Source organism: Suricata suricatta, chromosome X (genome assembly GCF_006229205.1).
Source record: "Suricata suricatta isolate VVHF042 chromosome X, meerkat_22Aug2017_6uvM2_HiC, whole genome shotgun sequence".
Lineage (NCBI taxonomy): Eukaryota > Metazoa > Chordata > Mammalia > Carnivora > Herpestidae > Suricata > Suricata suricatta.
The window spans coordinates 37,690,345-37,710,076 of NC_043717.1; the positions used below are offsets into that span (position 1 = coordinate 37,690,345).

The window sequence follows — 19,732 nt, forward strand, 5'->3', positions numbered from 1 at the left end:
GTGAATTTAGGTTGGAGGGATAAATATAGCAAGAAAAGCATATTTTTAAAAATTAACTGAGGTGAAATGCAAGTAACACAAAATTAACAGTTTTTAAGTGAACAATTCAGTAGCATTCAATACATTTACAATACCGTGCAACTGCCACTTCTATCTAAATCCAAAGCATTTCCATCACACCAAACTGAAATCCTGCATCACTCAAGCAGTTCGTCTCCATTCCCTCATTTCCCAGCCCATGGAAACCACCAACCTGAGTTTTGTCTCTATGGATTTACCTGTTTGGGATATTTCATGCAAATAAAATCATACAGTATCTGAACTGTTGTGTCTGGCTATTTTCATTTAACATATTTTTGAGATCATCCACACTGTAGCATGAATCAGTATTTTATTTCTTTTAATGGCTAATATTCCATTGCATATATATACACCACAATTCGTTTATCCATTCATCTATTAATGGACTTTTGTTTCCATCTTTTGGCTATTATGAATAGTGATACTATGACATGTGTGTACATGCCTTTTCATATACCTGTTTTCATTTTTTGGGGGTATACACCTAAGAGAAGAATTGCTAAGTTATATGATAACTCTGTTTAACATTTGAAAGAACTGCCAAAATGCTTTCTATAGTGACTGCACCATTTTACATTCCTACCAACAATGTATAAGAGTTTCCATTTCTCTATATCATAACCAACACTTATTATTTCCTTTTTGTTGTTGTTGATATTGCCATCCTAATGATGTGAACTGATATCTCATCGTATTTTTGACTTGCATTTCTCTAATGACTACTTGTGTTGAGCATTTTTTTCATGCGTTTATTAGCAAGCTGTTTATCTTCTTTGGAGAAATGTGTATTTAAGTCTTTTGCCCATTTTTTAATTGGCATGTCTGACCTTAATCATATATATAATTTGTAAATATTTTCTTTCATTCTGTGGGTTGTCTTTTCACTCTTTTGATAGTATTCTTTGATGCACAAAAGTCTTTCATTTTGAAGAAGTCCAATCTACTTGTTTTACTGCTGCTGCTCATGCTTTTTTGATGTCATATCTAAGAATCCATTGAGCAAATCATAAGTCATAAAGATTTACTCCTATATTTTTAGTAGAGACTTTATGGTTTTTAACTATTATATTTAGGTCTTTCGTTCATTTTGAGTTAACTTTCACATATGGTGTGAGGTAGGTGTCCAACTTCATCCTTTGGCTTGCAGATATCCAGTTGTTCCAGAACCATTTATTTATTTTAAATTTCTTAAAATGTTTATTTATTTTTAGAGAGTGAGAGACAGAGACAGAAACAGAGACAGAGTGTGAGTTGGGGAGGGACAGGGAGAAAGGGAGACACAGAATCTGAAGCAGGCTCCAGGCTCCAAGCTGTCGGCACAGAGCCCACTTCAGGGCTTGAACCCATGAACCACGACCTCATAACCTGAGCCAAAGTAAGATGCTTAACCGACTGAGCCAGCCAGGTGCCCCTGCAGAACCATTTGTTGAAGAGACTATTATTTTTCCATTGAATGGTCTTGGAACCCTTATTGAAAATCAATTGGCCATAGATGGGGGCCAAGTGATTTGGGGAGTTATTCTGGACTCCCAATTCTATTCCATTGATTTATATGTATCACATTGTTTTGATTATAACTTTGTAGTAATGTTTTCCATTGGGAAATGTGAGTCTTCCAACTTTGTTCATTTTCTAAATTGTTTTGGCTATTGGGGGCCCCTTGCAATAGTATATAAACTTGAATATTGGCTTTTCCATTTCTACAAAAAAAAGACTCCAGAATTTCATTAAAGATTGCATTGAGTCTGTAGAAAAGCAGATTTTAAGATAAAGCATGAGTTTCATTTTGAGTATGATGAGTTTAGGGTGTTTGTGAGACACTCAAGATACTCTTCTATAAATAATTAGATATATATTCTAGAGCTTAGGAAAGAGGCCTGAATGGAGATGTATATTTGGGATATGAGTATACATGAAGACAGTAACTGAAACCCTAGCTATGATGAGATCTTTTGGGAAGAGCATGCAGAGAGAGAAGAGAAGAAAATCCTTGACTTCACCAATATTAGTAAAGTGTAAGAAATAAATTATATTTTAAACAATTATGAGCTATTGACTGTCCATAACTCCAAACTTTATTTTATAAAAAATAAAGAAAATTTTTTATTTTAAAAATAAAAAATAAATTTAAAAAAAAGTTAAGAGAAGGGGAGTCTTTGAAAATACTTTAATGAAGAAGGGATAATCATGAAAGTAAGTGAGCAGGAGAAGAGGAGGAGAGAGATTTAATACAAGAAGTGTTTCATGTTGCAGAGTTAATGACATAATTTTGAAAAACGGTTCATGGATGTGGCAGTTATGATGCCACTGTTGACTTTGGGCCAATCAGTCTGTGCGAAATGTGGAGGTTGAAACCTGGCTCGGGCAAGTTGGAGCATATACAGGAAGTGAGAAAGGGGCAGCAGAAGTCTAGAATATTGTCTTTTAGCATCTTGGTCATGAAAAGAAAGGGAAGAGAAGGCTAGTGTAAGAGGAAGGAGGATATGGTGTTATTGGACGATTTAGAAGCCCCAGAAAAGTACCTCAGAAAGGAGATAAGTTGAAAATAGAGAAGAAAGAGGATAATGAGCAGAATAATGCCTTGAATCTGTAGGAGATGAGGGGGGTATGGAGGGAATTGCCTTGAGGGAAAAAAAAGGACAGCCTCCACAGCCTATTTTCTCTTTGATTAGCATGCATGACCAAACCTGCAAGTAGCTGCAGATAAATATGATTCATAGGTGGGAGAGGGGGAGAATTACAGAGGTTCCATACCTGATAGCCTTGCTATTCCAGATGAACTCAGAGGTAAAGCCATCTGCACTGCAGTGACGGAGTACTTGAGTTTAGTGGAGCAACCCTTCGGAGAAATCGGAAGAAAAACTGGTCAGAAATGAGGTAACAAATTAATAAGTCATGGTGACAGTCTAGAAGAGACTGGAAACCATACATCCATGGTGGTCCTAACCCATTCAAGGATGTGATTTTCTATAGTCGCATTCAGCTGCACAGATATGGGAGCAGCAAAAGAAGTTGGGAAGGTTGATCTAAGGTTGAAGACTGTAGAAGAGATGTGGTAGAAAGATGATAGGGTTAGTTCTGAGTTCAAGGGTACAGGGGTTGAGTAGAGTGGAATCAAGGTTGGATAGATGAGAAAGTAAAGCCAACAGGATTGATGGACTGGTAATAATGTGGCTTTGATTTCTTTGTGTGTGAGGTTAAAGAGTGGAGAGGAGAGAAAAGGCCAGATGCATAAAAGAATGAGACTCATAATGATACATCAGAACATGAGTTTAGACGCAGAGCTGTTCCAAGTGATATTAGGTCTAGGGTATGACAATCAAAGTGGGTCACTGAGGCAGTGACAGGAGAAGACTGCTGGTGTTGAAGATGTTTTTAAAAACAGCCATGAGGCCAGGATGGTGGATGGCTTCTCATGGATAGAGAAGCTGCCCGGCATGAAAACAGGAGATGGGGAGGAGAAGAAAACAGGCAGCAGGTATCCAGGATTTTAATGAAAATAGAGGAACAGGTGAGAAGTTCAAAGATAAAACAAAGAGGAGAAGGATAAAAACAAGTATATACAGTTGGCATAAATCTTTTCTTTTAATGTTTACTTATTTTTGAGAGGAGAGAGAGAGACACAGACAGAAAATGAGTGGAGGACAGGTCAGAGAGAGAGGGAGACAAAGAATTTGAAGCAGGCTCCGGGCTCTGCACTGTCAGCACAGAGCCCGATGCAGGGCTTTGAACTCACAAACCATGAGATCATGACCTGAGCTGAAGTCGGACACTCAACTGACTGAGCCACCCAGACATAAATCTTAATAAAGGAGGATTTCTTGCCCCAGGCTGGAGGAATAATAATCTGCCAGTTGTATTTGGGATGTTAGGAGACATGATCAAGCCACAACATACAATAAGTGGGTGTAGAAAAATCAGCCTTTTCCATAGAAGAAGCTTGGAAGTTTCGGGAAAGATGCTGTGCTCTAGAGAGAGCCAGGAGACAGTGCTCTATGAAGTGGTTGAGGATACAAGAGAGGTTACTTACAGTAGAATGAGGGACTTTGAGGAAAGGATCGGAGGGAGGTCAACAGCGTGAGAAATATCCAGGTGGAATGAGAATAATAAATGATAAGCGTAACTGGTGTCAGACAGCATACCAAGGGTTTTATATGCTTATTTCGTTTCATTATTACACTGACTTTACAATGTAGGTGTTATCGTTCTTTTTCATATGAATAAATGGACATTGAGGGCACATAGAAACTTTTGTAAAGTCATGTATCTAATAAGTGGCTAGGTTGGCTTTCCAAGATTTGACTTCCAGGCTTAGTCTTCTAACCAGGAAAAGGATATAAGAGGAGTGGGGGGTGGAGAAGCCTCCATTTTGGTAACAGGCTTCCAATGATAGGATAGGAGACCTCATGGGCTCATCTAAACTGAAAACCTAGAGTGTGTTCATGAGGTCTTCTGGCTGGAAGAGACCCTCAGTCAGGGTCAGCAGTCTGCTCTCGGCTTTCCAGGTGATCAGGGAGCAGAGGAGTATGCAGACAAGCTCTTCGGGAACGCTCAGAAAAATGTAACACTACCAGGATTGCTGAAACAAGAAATGATTCTTTGGGTTTTTTCCCTCTCTTTCCTTCTCAACTCCAGCCATGCCCCTCCCACTGCCTCTGCTTTTTAGGTCTTGCCAACTGTGGTGAAAGCATTGCTAGCACTCACTCAGATCCCTTCGGATTTATGTTACTGCTTCTACATCCCCTTCCCCTGGTTTGGGTGTGCGTTTGCTTCCAAAGGCTACATCTGAGGCTCTTCCAATGATCGCTCTCTTTGCCTGGGACAGCTTTAAGCCAGGGACTGATGGATGTGGCAGCACGAAAGCTCAGCTCTCTTGCCTCAAGTCAGGACAAATTGGAGGCATAACATGTCACAAAGGTCCCTGGAGGGATCACCTTGCCTGAAACTGCACTGTGCTTTGGTTTCTTCCCCTTCTCTGTATTGCTTCCGCTACTTTCTTCTTCGTTTCTTCTGGGAGCACTTTGACATAAATCACATGTTTATGACTCTTCAACTTAGGGTCTGCTTCTGGGGAGCTCAAGACAGGAAATCAGATGGGTATTAAAGGAAAATTCATTTGGATAGAAATTTTGAGGATAAAATTGAAAATGTATTTTTTAAACACACACACATGAACAATTTAAGTACTAAAATAAAGTACAGATGAATTCCTTCAAAATACAGAAGTGGAGAAAGCTTTTTGACGTATAAGTTAAAAACAAGAAGGAATAATGAATGGGTCGCCTGGGTGGCTCAATTGGTTAAGCATCCGATTTTGGTTCAGGTCATAATCTCGCGGTTTGTAGGTTCAAACCCCAGCATCGGGCTCTGTGCTGACAGCTGCTTCGGATTCTGTGTCTTCCTCTTTCTCTGCCCGTCTCCAGCTTGTCTCTCTGTCTCTCAAAAATGAATAAACATTAAAAAAAATCAAGGAGGAATGAAAAGATAGATAAATTCTACTACACAAAAAGGAAAATAAAATTTTCTTAAAAACATAAGTAGGGGGGCCTGGGTGGGTCAATCAGTCAATTGATCCTATAAATAGAATACCCTCAAAAAACTTCATGAAAAAACATTTTATCTAGGAAATGAATTCTAGTAAAGTTTCAGGACACAAAATAATATCCAAAAATCTGTTGCATTTCTACATACCAACAATGAATTATCTGAAAAAGGCGTTAGGAAACATTCCATTTATAATAGCACCAAAAAGCATAAAGTACTTGGAAATAAACTTAAAGAGAACAAACACTACAAAACACTGATGAAAACAATTAAACAAAACAAAAACAAACAAAATGACATTCCATGTTCATGGAATACAAGAATTAATATTGTTAAAATTTCCATATCACTCAAAGTAATCTACAGATTTAATGCAACCCCTATCAAAATTCTAATGGTTTTTTTCCACAGAAATAGAAAACATTTCTAGAATTTATATGGAATTACAAAGACCATGAATGGCCAAATCAATCTTGAGAAAGAAGAACAAAGGTGGAGGCATCAGGCTTCCTGATTTCAAAATATATTAGCAAGCTATAGTAATCAAAATAGTATGTATGAGACTAGCATAAAGAAGACCTATCGACCAATGGAACAGAATGAAGACCTATGAAAAAAATTCCCACATATATAGTCAACTTATCTTTGACAAGGGAGCCAAGAATACACAATGGAGGAAAAAGTCTCTTCAACAAATGGTGCTGAGAAAGTGAGATATCTACATGCAAAATAAGGAAATTAAACCTTTATTTTCCACCATACACAGAAATCAACACAAATAGATCACAGGTTTAGATGTAAGAGCCCCAAACAGTAAAACTTCTGGAAGAAAACATGGGTGAAAAGCTTCATGACATTGGTCTTAGCATTGATTTCATGGATAGGACACCAAAAGCACAGGCCAAAAAAAAAAAAAAATACATCAAACTAAAAAGATTCTCCACAGCAAAGGAAAAAATCAACAGAATGAAAAAGCAACTTACAAAATGGAAGAAAATCTTTATGAACTACATATCCGATGGAGTTAATATCGAAAACATATAAGGAACTCTTTCAACTCAGTTGTAAGAAAAAAAAAAACCACTAATAACCTAATTTAAAAATGACCTAAGGACTTGAATAGACATTCTTCCAAGGAAGACATACAAATGGCCAACGGGAATATGAAAAAACTTGCTCAACACCACTAATTATCAGTGGAATGTAAATCAAAACCACAATAAGGTCACAACTGTCAGGGTGGCTATTATTTAAAAAAACCACAAGGCAACAAATGTTGGCAAGTACATGGAGAACTTGAAACTCTTGCACACAAAGTTGGTGGAAAAGCAAAATAGCACAGGCTTTTTGGAAAATAGTATGATGATTCCTTAAAAAATTAAAAATAGAACTACCATGTAATCCAGCAAACCTATTTCTGGGTATGTGTCCAGAAGAAATGACAGTGGGATCTCAAACAGGTATTAGAACTCCTATGTTCGTTAAATTAAATATTGTTTACTATAACCTAGGTGTGAAAACAATCTAAATTTCAATAAACAGATAAATGAATAAAAAATATGATATATACATACAATGGAATACTATTCACTCTTTGGGGAAAAAAAGGAAATTTCACAATATGTGACAACAAGGAGGAACCTTGAGGACATTATGCTAAGTGAAATAAGCCAGTCACAGAAAAACAAATGTTGCATGATTCCACTTATTTGAGGTGTCTAAACTAGTCAATTTCATAAAAATCAAAGAATGAAATGGTTGCCAGAGGCTGGGGAAGGGGGAAAATAAGGAGTTAGTAATCAATGGGTATAAAATTTCAGTAAAGCAAGATGAATAAATTCTAAAGATCCACCATACAACAGGGGCGCCCGGGTGGCTCAGTCTGTTAAGCGTCTGACTCTGGCTCAGGTCATGATCTCACAGTCTGTGAGTTCGAGCCAGGGATCAAGCTCTGTGCTGACAGCTCCGAGCCTGGAGCCTGCTTCCAATTCTGTGTCTCCCTCTCTCACTGCCCCTCACCTGCTCATACTCTTCTCTCTCTCTCTCTCTCTCTCTCAAAAATAAACAAACATTTAAAAAATCAAAAAAATAAAGACCTACTGTATAACGTTGTACATATAGTCGACAATATATTGTACACTTAAAAATTTGTTAAAAGCTTAGATCTCATATAAGGTGTCCTTAGCACAATAAAATAAAAATAGGAAAATAAATAAATGTATGACCTTTTTTTAAAACAGAAAAGAAAGATACCAAAAGGCCAATAGAAAAATGATTAAAAGATGTAATAGAGAAATTGCAGGGAGAAAAGTAAAATGGCCCTCACACATATGAAAATATGCTTAAAATCACTCAGAAATATAAATAACTACTCCCCAAAGATCCTTTGTGCTTATTAATTGGCAAAAATGAAATGCTTGGGGCACCTGGGTGTCTCAGTGGGTTAAGCATCCAACTCTTGTCCTCAACTCAGGTGTTGATCTCAGGGCTGTGAGTTCAAGCCCCATTTTGGGCTCTGCGCTGGGCGCAAAGCATACTTAAAAAATTCAGAAAAATGAAATGCTTGACCAAACACTCTGTTGCAAGGTTGTGCAAAAGTATATGCACACTCATCATTAATTACAGGAAATACAAAATAGCAGAAACAATTTGGTGGGATTTTGGCAACATCTAATGGAATTAAACACATACATACTCTTTTACTCAACAGTACTGAAGATACACCTCCACAAGACTAACACAATATATTCCCAAGTTTATTCATCACGTATTATTTATAACATGACTGAAAATAATGCATCTCTGTTCATGTAGACTGGTCAAATAAACTACCGACACAATGGAGTACTATACAGCTAGAAAGAAGGAATGAAGACAAACCACATGAATTGAAATTGAATACTTTCCAGGGCGCCCAGGTGGCTCAGTCAGTTAAATGTCTGACTCTTGATTTCAGCTGAGGTCATGATCTTAACCATTTCATGAGTTTCAGTTCCAGACAGGGCTCCATGCAGATTGTGCAGAGCCCACATGAGATTCTCTCTCTCTTCCTCTCTCTCTCTGCTCCTCCCCCACTTGTTCTCTCTTTCTCTCTCAAAATAAATAAATAAACTTTAAAAAAAAGAACTTGAGTACTTCCCAAGATGTATTAAGTAAAAAAAAAAAAATCAAGGCATAGAGCTGTCTATGTCTGCTATATTTTGTGTACAAAAGAAGGGTGGAAATACCCCCTGCCACACACATATGTATAACAATGTGTGTGTGTGTTTACACACATACACATTACTTACATTGTGTATATTGTGTATATGTATATAGTATATATATATAGCATATATGTGTATATATATCACTATATAATGTATGTATATGTATTTATATATCACTATATAAAAATATATAAAACAATACATAACCATATATATAGTTATATATTCCTGTACTTAATATTTGCAAAAAAAAGAAACGCAGGAAGGACCATCAGGAACATAAAAATTTCTACTATGGAGGTATGAATGGAGAGAAAGGTTTCAGGATGGGACTGAGACTTCTTTGAGGGTGCCTTTCTGTGTAGTTCTCACTTTTAAAATCTATTGATATTTTACATATTCAAGACTAGAATTACATCAAAAAAGCAAAAAAAAAAAAAAAAAAGAAGAAGAAGAAAGAAAGAAAACAAATCCTAATGTTGACCATCAGCAGAAACAGATGAACTTTACTGTATATCAAAGCCTGGGTGGCTCAGTCATTTGAGTGTCTGACTCAGCTTATGATCTCACCGTGCATGAGTTCGAACCCCACATGGGGCTTGCTACTGTCAGTGCAGAGCCTGCTTCGGATCCTCTACATCCTCCGCCCCTCTCTACCTTTTCGCCATTTGCACTCCCTGTCTCTCAAAACTAAATAAACATTTAAAAACTTGATAATATAATCACACAGGGGGAAAATCATAAATTATTTCAAGCAACTTATGAACATTGTTCTCTGAGTCCAATACTCTATATAGTTAGTGGCATATATTCTAAAGGTGAAAAGAGTTGCAAAAAAAAAATCTTAAACTTTTCTCCATAGGTTAACTGTCAGTACTATCAGTTTGCTTGACATATATTGTAGGAGAAAGCAATTTGGCAATTTGGGCATGAATAAGAAAATTGTGGTATCTTATTGTAAGAAGAAATAAATAAAAATTTATAGGCCTGTGATACCCAAAGAAAGGGAGGGATAGAGAAAAGAAGTGGGAGGAGAAGAAGGAGAAGGAGAAGAGAAGGAGGCGTTTGACTGTGGTACCGTGGTTAAGAGAATGTCCTTGATCTTGGTAAATGTACACTGAAGTAAGTTTCAGTAAAGGGACTTGATGCTGCCGGCTGACTTTCATTAAAGAGTATTCAGAGAAAAAAAAACATATATGCACATGCACATAGAAGGAAAGAGAAATAGGGGCGCCTGGGTGGCTCAGTCTATTAAGCTTCCGACTTCGGCTCAGGTCATGATCTCATGGTTTGTGAGTTCGAGCCCCGTGTTGGGCTCTGTGCTGACAGCTCAGAGTCTGGAGCATGCTTTGGGTTCTGTGTGTCCCTCTCTATCTGCCCCTCCCCTGCTTGTTCACTCTCTCTCTCCCAAAAATAAACATTAAAAAAATGAAAGAGAGAGAGTAAAAGAGATGGGCCAAAATGTAAACAATTGGTGTTCTGAGGAAAGAATAGAGGAGATCCTTACACTATAGCTTGGAATTTGAAATTATATCAAAGTAAAAAGTTACCAAACAAAACTTGACTCCAAAAATACTACCTTCTCAGCGGGTGCAACATTTGAAAGCAGATGAGGGGGAAGGCCTGCTCTTTATGCTCAAATCTTAACCCCGGGGCAGGATACAGGGTGATTCTAAAGCGGAAAGAAGGTCCCGTTCCAAATAACCAAGTCAATCGTTTACTAATGGAGGACACATGTTTCACAAGATCAAAATGTCTCTAGGTTTTCTCATTAGAAATCACTAGAACATTAATGGCAGGAAACAAACGGATAGTGTTCTAGAGGTTGAAGAACAAGTGCTAAAACCAGGTATGAGCCACACCCCAGCTTGGGGGGATTATGCCTAGAGGGGGGAGGAGTCCCTTATACATCAGTACCTGTGTATGTGCACAGAGATCAAGACCCAAAGAGGGAAGGTGTGGAGGAGGTTCAAGGAAGGCAAAAGACTGGAGCATTCTCCTGAATAAAAGGCGGAGAGGGGGAGCACCAGGAGGCCAAAAAGACAGAGAGGGGGAGCACCAGGAGGCCACAGCCACTCTGGCTTGGGTCAGAACCATCAGGCTTTTGCAACCATCTCATTAACATATCATGAAGAAGAGTCTGTTCCACCTAAGTGAGTGTTTCCCAGAAAAATGGGTTATTTCTGTCCCCTTAAAACTCAAAAGTCTGCTCAGAAAGCCCCAGGTTTCCTGTCATGTCTTTTAAAAATTCTGGATATTCTAGCAACAATATCCAATCCCCACTATTTCCACCAAGAGAAATAAAATCGTAACACTAAATTATGCCGGTTCTTTCTTAGATGATGTGCCCATCAGAGAGAAGGTTTAACATTGGATCGAATATTCAGTCTGTCAGGATCATTACTAAAATACTTGTCAGTCTCTTAAAAATTTGTAATATGTCTCATTCTCTAATAACTAAAGTGCAAGAAAGCCACTTCCATTATTAGAGTTCGGGTGAGGACTTTTTCTTTTTGAATTATTAAAACAGAAAGAGTTTACTCTAGTAGTGAATGTGAGATGAGGTTGGCTTTGATTCCTGAACCCCTATTTCTCTAGGTCTATAAAACTACTTTTATTTCCGAATATCTTATATTTCACAGGAAGGAAGGAAATTGACGTTTATTGGGTGCCTACTATGGGCTAAACATCGCACTACTGCATTTACTCCAGAATTGAGCTCATTCCAAACTCAGAAGTGAAAGAAAGAAAACACTAGAAGATTCTTTTTCATTAGAAAGGAATAACATTAGCCCCATTTTGTTCTGTGTATAGAAATTCCGGACCTATACATTGAAATATGTTTTCATGTGTGTTCTGCTGCATAGTATTCACGTCCTCCTGGGTTGTTTTTGTCAATAAGAATTTCTTACTAAAACTATTTTCTCCTTTCTTCCTTTCCTGGTTGTTTCTTCTTTTCATAGAATAGAATACTTACAATATTATATCAGTGAGGCAGATTGTGTCTTCTTTTTTCCTTGCCACGTAAAGACAATATAAAAGCATTGCAGAAAATTTGGCAAAATGAAGAAAACACATTGAAAATCTCACCATCCTACAATCATGCTTTCCAATTCTATGTACTTATTTCCAGTCTGTTGGTAGTTCCACGTTTGTATAGAGTCCCAATCAAAGTGTATATGCAGGTAGGGGCCTTTTACTCACCTTTACATATCTCATCATGTAACTACCTATTTTTCAATATTACAATTCTTAGTGCTAGATAGTATTGAATAAAGTGGCAGTAGCATAATTTCTTTAAGTGCACCTCTACCATTACACAGCTAGCTTGCTCCCGATTTTTCAACATTAAGCAAATTGTGTTAAAAACTTCTTCACCTATACAGCATTTACTTTCTGTTTCAATCGTTTCCTTTGGATAAATCCCTAATAGAATATGAGCACTTTTGTGGCAATCGACCTGTCTTGTCAAATTGCTTTCTAAAAGTACCGTCATCAAATGACAACCTTTCAGGGTCACGTACATTCCAGAGGTTGGCCCTCCTGCACATGATTATCTTAATCATCATGCTTTGGGCTCATTGAAAAGATAAAACATGGCATCCTTTAATATTCTATGCTATCTCCTATTTGATTTGATTTGATCCTTTAATTTTAAAGGCTTTATTTATTAATTTTTTTAGAACAGGTTCACTGCAAGATAAAGAGGACAGTTTTCTATGTACCTGCTGCCCCTACACATGCATAGCTTCCCCCCTCATCAACATCCCCCAATAGAGTGGTTCATTTGTTACAACTGATCTGCATTGACACGTCTTTATCGCCCAGATTCCATGGTTTACATTAGGGGGTCGGTCGCGCTTGATATTGTACATTCTACAGATTTGGACAAATGTATAATGACCTGTATCCACCATTAGAGAATCATACAGAGCAGTTTCACTATCCTAAAAATCCTCTGTACTCTGCCTCTTCATCCCTTCCTCCTCTCCAATCCTTGGCAACTACTGATCTTGTACTGTCTCCATGGTTTTGTCTTCACCACATGTTATAAAGTTGGAATCAGACAGTATGTCGCCTGTTCAGACTGGCTTCTTTCATAAGTAACATGTATTTAAGATTCCTCCATGTCTTTTCATGGCTTGATTGCTCATTTCTTTTTAGCCCTGAATAATATTCCATTACCTGGATGCACTGTAGTCTATTTTATCCATTCACCTACTGAGGAACATTTTGGTTGCTTTCACATTTTGGCATTCATGAATGACACTACTGTAAATATCATGTGCAGCCTTTGTATAAATATTCTATTTGATTACTTTACTGTTTATTTTTGATAGAGAGAGCATGTGTGAGGGAAGGGCAGAGAGAGAGGGGTACAGAGGATTCCCAGCGGGCTCTGCGCTGACAGCAGCGAACCCGATGTGGGGCTCCAACTTACAAACCATGACATCATGAGCTAAGCTGAAGTTGGACGCTCAACTGACTGAGTCACCCAGGTGCCCCATTATGCTTGATTTTTTTCTGTTTTTTATTCATTTTTAAGAGACAGAGAGAGAGAGCTTGAGCAAGGGAGGGTCTGAGAGAGAGGGAGACACAGAATCTGAAACAGCCTCCAGGCTCTGAGCTAGCTGTTAGCACAGAGCCCAATGCGGGGCTTGACCCCACGAACCGTGAGATCATGACCTGAGCCAAAGCAGGACGCTCAGCCAACTGAGCCACCCAGGCACCCCTGATTTTTATTTGCATATCTTTAATTGCAACCAAAGTTGAAAATTTTATCTGATTTGTATTTTCTAAAGTAGTGAATTTTTCTGTGACTTTTCTTTTTTCCGATCTCCTATTGCTATCTACATGTCTTGTATTCTGGTCAATCTCTATGTTTAGGGGGTGGTTAAAACTAACATCTCTGAAAATCATTACCTGAAGCATTCTTCTCAGTATGCGGCTTGCTGTTTTAATTTTGTTTCTCAAAACAATGGTCTTGACGTTTATATGATTGAATCTATCTTTCCTTTTGTGCTTCCCTCTGATGTTTTAAAGTTTTTCAAGTTAACACTCCTCCAGAAACCTGAAAAATATTCAGATCTTCTTCTACTTAACTTGCCAATATGCATATAATTTATTTTGGTGAATCCTGTGAAGTTCACTTCTAAGTTATTCTTTTTCTAACCTGCGAACCACTTATCTGAATTGCAATATTTTGGATGCCTCCTTTATGTTATCTGTGATCAGATTGGTTTCTGGGTTTTCCTTTCTCTTCCATTGATCAATGTCTGCTCTTCCTCTAAATGTTTGTGTTGGTGAATAGGCATTTGATGGTATCTGTATTGGGGTCTGTGTTAGTGCAGGTGCTCTGTCAAAATACCCCTAACTAGAAGGCTTAAACAACGCACACATATTTCTCTTGGATCTAGAGGCCAGAAGTCCAAGATCAAGGTGCCATTTGACTCAGTTGACAGTGAGGGCTCTCTTCCTGACTTGCAGATGGCTGCCATCTTGCTGTATTTTCACATGGCAAAAAGAAAAGAATGAACTCTCTGGTGTCTCTTCTTATAAGAACACTAATCACATTAGATCAAGGCCCCACTCTTATGAACTTTTGTAACCTTAATGACTTCCTTACTCTAAATACAGTCGCATTGGGGCCTGGAGCTGCAGCATGAATTTGCAGGGGACACAACTCATCCATAGAGGAGTCACATTTCCCAATAAGCATCCAATCCAGTTATTGTTCCTGACCTTGTAATTTCAGACTCCTCAAGATCATAAAAGCTGGCCAGAGCCCCCAGCATCTATTTCTGGTCATTGTCCTAGATCCTCAGCCTCAACCCCCTATGCTGCCGCTTCAGATTCGTAGCTCAGTACCCCAACCCCATGATTTGCCTCTGGCCTCTTTTGATTGTGCCAGCCCTTTACATCCCTCCTGACATTCTGAATCTCATTAGCCCTACGTGGCCCTGGCTCTCTCAGGGTCTTCCTTGGAGACCCTGTGGCCTCAGGTGAAAATCTTTACTGAACTGTCATCAGCCTGGTCCCCAGCTCCCTACATATCTAGGATTTCTTCTAGAAGGATAAGACAGATAATGGCTTCACAATTCACCTTCCAGTTGCACACTGACTCATCAATCAGGGCTCTATGACACCTTTATCTCTGCTGATTTAGTGTGATTTAGTCAATGTAATGGGTCTATATGTCAGGCTTCTTAAATAAGAACCTTAGGTTAGGACTTTCCATTTGTAAGGGACTACTAAAATCAATATTGTTTGCATGTAATAGTCTCTTGCCATATCTTTAAGACCATTCTCTTATTCTAGATCCTATTCCACATCCTATTTGAATGGTGTTCTCATTGTTAGGGACCCATCTGGCTGGGCAGGCATGGATGATCTGCTACTTGAGCACATCAGCATGGTGATAGAGACCCTCTCTTTAAGCTTGGGAATCCTCAAAGCCATGGAGAAGAATTAGATCCTATTTGGAATGGTGAACTTTCTTCAGAAACTCATTCACTCACAGAACACATACCTTGGTCTTTCATTCTTCATTATGAAAAATCTCTTAAAATAGCAGTTACGAACATGAGTATTTGGCCAGTAACTGTTTTATTTGACCCTCCATCTCCAGCACTAAATGTGGTACCTGGCCCCCAATAGACACATAACACATATTTATGGAAGACAAGAGAGTCAAGGCGAATTTAAACCTGGGAGCTGAGACCAGTTTTTAATTTTATATATTTGAGTTATTTGTTCAGTTCATGAATGTGTGGCCCCTTCACCAGAGAAACACTCAGATGCTGCTCACAGAGACAAAATTCTGAGTCTCAGGGTCATTATCCCAGTGGTTTGGCCAGAAGTGTGCTTTCCAAAGAAGGGTCTACTAGAGATCTCTGCCTAAAATTTAAAAAAGGGAAGGAGGCATTTATTCCTTCTTCAATTCTGTAGATATTTAATGTAGTTCCAAAGATGAGAAAAAACAATGTGTCCCCCTTAGACAAGAACAGAGGCTGTTAGTGTTCAAAAAAAGATGACTCCGAAATTAATGTTGAGCCTGCATTTTTAAAGGTGGAATTGCTTTACATATTATGAAGGCAATGATGACCGGCAATAAGAAATTTACTATCTTTTCCTATCCCCCCAAAACTGGATCTTACAAAAGTTATCAGATTGATGTCCCCATGACTTATCTTCAAAAACAGCATCACGTCATTCAGACACATCACTTAGAAATTGTAATTCATGGAGTGAAGATCAGGAATAAATTTGATGTCAATTCACATCAAGTTCCTACTGCGAGAACTTTCTATTTTATAACCTTTCCTATCTGGAACAACTCTCCTGCCTCTTTCTACCTCATTGCTTCCTATTTTAAAATTAATCTCTTGCTCTGTGGTTGTACTTTGTAATTTCTCTTGTCCTCTATTATTATTTACCACTTTAAATCTGTGTGGCTTGACAGACAGTCTATTTGAAAGTTGTTAACAAAAAGTTTTATGGCTAAAGCACCACACTCTTGGCAGCAAGGCAACTTGTGTTACCCACCCCACAGATTGTAGAACATTCTCAGAATTCTGTTCAGGACTCCTAGGAATATGGTCCTATGGACTTCACAGGGCCCTTGCATTATGAAGATTGAAAGCCCTGAGAATGAGGAAGCAAACAGAAATTCATGGATATGAAACATGCACCTATCAATGGGACAATGATGTAATTTATTGTCGATGATTCTGAGGCACGAAATAGAAGGAGTGCCTTAGCACAGTGCTTTTCAAACTTTAAGGTGTGCTTGAATCACTAGAGGATTTTGTTAAATGTAGATTTTATTTAAGTAGACCTGGGGTGAGGCCTGAGATTCTGCATTTTTAACACTCCCAGGTCATGTTGAAGCTGATGATCCATGGACCACAGTCAGAGGACAATAGTCGTTTTATGATTTGTTTATTTACATCTCCTTTGTTGAAAGAAAAAATTGTTGCCATTTCTGAAGTCATGATTGGTAAAACAAGATAAAAAATAAAATAAGTGGGGGGCGCCTTAGTGGCTCGGTTGAGCATCTGACTTTGGCTCAGGTCATGATCCCACGGTACGTGGGTTTGAGCCCCACGTCCGGCTCTGTGCTGACGGCTGGCTCAGAGCCTGGAGCCTGCTTCATATTCTGTGTCTCCCGCTCTCTCTGTCCCTCTCTTGTTCACGCTCTGTCTCTCTCTGTCTCTCAAAAATAAATAAATGTAAAAAAATTTTTTTTAATAAAAAATAAAATAAGTGAAGGAATGGAAGTTTTCATCCATTGACATAAATTACACATAGGTTTCAGATATGCAATATGATGGTTTGGTTTACATATGTTGTGAAATGGTTACCATGATCATTTCAGCTAACATCCATCTTCTAATCCACATAAAATAAAAGGGAAAATATTTTCTCCCTGTGATGAAAACTCTTAGGATTGACCCTTGTAACAACTGTCCTGTATATCACACAGTAGGGTTAGCTATAGTCGTCATGCTGTATGTTACATCCCTAGTACTAATTTATTGTATAACTGGAAGTTTGTACCTTTTGACCACCTTCCTCCACTTCTCCCCACCCTCTGCCTCTGATAACAACAATTCTGAAGTTAAGGAGGTGAAAGTAGGAAAATAGGAAAGGAAAAAAGCCGAACTCCAGAAGGATCAGATGATGTAGGAAATGCAAACCATCGTGACCTTGAACAATTGCTAGAGAAAGGAAAGCATTTCTGTACTTTTTAATGACCAGACAAGATGGAACACTTGACCGGCTACAAATCTTACAGTGTTTGTGAGATAAAGCCTTCCCAGTGCTCAGCAGAAGCAAGGGGCATCCTTTCCTGTGGGTAACCAGGTAGGAAGACCCAAGTGAAGCAGTGAGCAACGTTCTTCAACGTGTTCTGAGAGGAAATAGAATGGTTAACTCTTCTTTTTCATTTTTTTAAATCACATATGCAGCTGTGTAAGCCAATGACATAGCGCCAATGCGTGGATTTATGGCTCTCTGATGCTCTTGCTATTTCAAGGATAAGATTTAGGATCTCTAGGATGGAAGGCCTGCACATCCTTCAGTATCGATTATTTATATAGAGATAAATCATATCTATGTATCCAGCTCAGGAAAAGTTTCAGTAACAGGTTACATAAAAGGATATGGAATGATTTTGTCCAAAGTTGAGTATAAGTCCTCCGCTAGGCACATTCCCTCAAGATTTGCTAAGATGTAGACTAACTGGTCCTTCAGCTACTCCCCCATCACCAATATCCACAGTATATATGAGAAGGCTAGATAGTCACTAATGTGATCTTTAAAGGGAATTAACAGAAAAATGAATGCAGCATTTTCCCCCTTCTCTAGGGAAAGGTGGAGGTTTCCTACTGCCCAGTCAAATTTGGAATTTTTTGGTGAGGCACTGTTTCCTAACAGAGGAGTAAACATGTAAACATTCCCATCAAGCCTGAAGTCACTGATGTAATGCTGTGAAGAAATGTGTACAAACAGCTCTCAGCTCAGGAACATCATTGATTTTAGGTAAACCCCATGTTACCACAATAATACCCCCCAACTGTGTTTTGTAGACACCCCCACATTAACTCTGGGGTTGAGCATGGGACTTGCTTTCAGCCATGGGAAATCAGCAAGTATGACAGAAGCAGAGATTTAGAAAGTGCTGGTGCTTTGGGGCTTTCCCTCTTGGAATGCTTCATCGTGTAAGGAAGCCTGGGATAGCCTGCTGGAGGCCGAGAGATCACGTGGAGGTATGTGCCCCACCCAAGACCCAGCACCAACAGTGAGACTTGTGAGTGAAGAAGCCCTCTTAGATCATCCAGCCCTAATCAACCCACCAGAAAACTGCAGCTTTATGTGTTACCACAGGACAAACCAGTAGAAACACCATCCATCTGAGCCTGTTCCAAATTACTGACCCACAGAATTTTGAGCAAATAAGTCTGCTACTAAGATTTGGAGTGCTTTAACCCACTAAGTCTGTATGCAACAACAGATAAGTGGGTCAAACTGTACTGCCACCTTTTGGTGAGCAAAGTCAAGTCCTTGCCATGAAGGGGATCCTTGAAAGGACTCCACCCAAAAAAGCTACCTGCTGGGGCAAAAAAAAAAAAAAGACCCCACAAAAATGGAGATTATGGGAAGCCCCCTAGAAGCAGGAGATGAGGGATATTCTTAAGAGAAGATTGTCAGAAAACTTATTGCCCACATCTGAAGTAAGGTATAGTGACGTAGCTTCCGCCAATGGAAGACTTAGGGTTTGGATGTCTACCAAGATAAGAGGGTATCCAACAGTCAAGAGAAACAGAAACAACACCAAGCCCAAGCTCCCTTTTCTCCTCCCCTTCCTTAGAGGAGCCACTGTTAGGAGTAGAATAAAGAGTAAAGTAGAATAAACCTGTTTTCTACTTGTATTATACCAAATCTGGGCAATTCTATAACTTGCAAAACTTGCATTTAAAGACCCTTCAAAGAATATTCTATGCATAATGAGTGGCTTATAAATACCCAATAAAAATTAAATAATATTATCTTTTTCATTCATCCATCCATTCTTTCATTCAATAAACACAGATTTAGGGTGATTTTCCCAAGGCAATCTGTATTTAAGAATTCAGCATCACCTGACGAATGGATCACGAAGACGTGGTATATATTCACTATGGAGTACTACATGGCAATGAGAGGGAATGACATATGGCCCTTCGTAGGAAAGTGGATGGACCTCGAGGGTGTCATGCTGAGTGAAGTAAGCCAGGCAGAGAAGGACAGAAACCATATGTTTGCACTCATAGGTCTAGCAGGAAAACAAGAGAGACCTAATGGAGAACCAGGGGGAACGGAGGAGGGAGAGAGAGTTGGGGAGAGAGAGGGATGCA

At 38.8% G+C, this 19,732-nt stretch overlaps 1 pseudogene; it reads left to right on the forward strand.

The window, feature by feature from the left end:
• Positions 1 to 3,479: 3,479 nt before the first annotated feature.
• The window catches only part of LOC115283385, a 33,416-nt pseudogene continuing 17,163 nt past the window's right edge, over positions 3,480 to 19,732 (forward strand).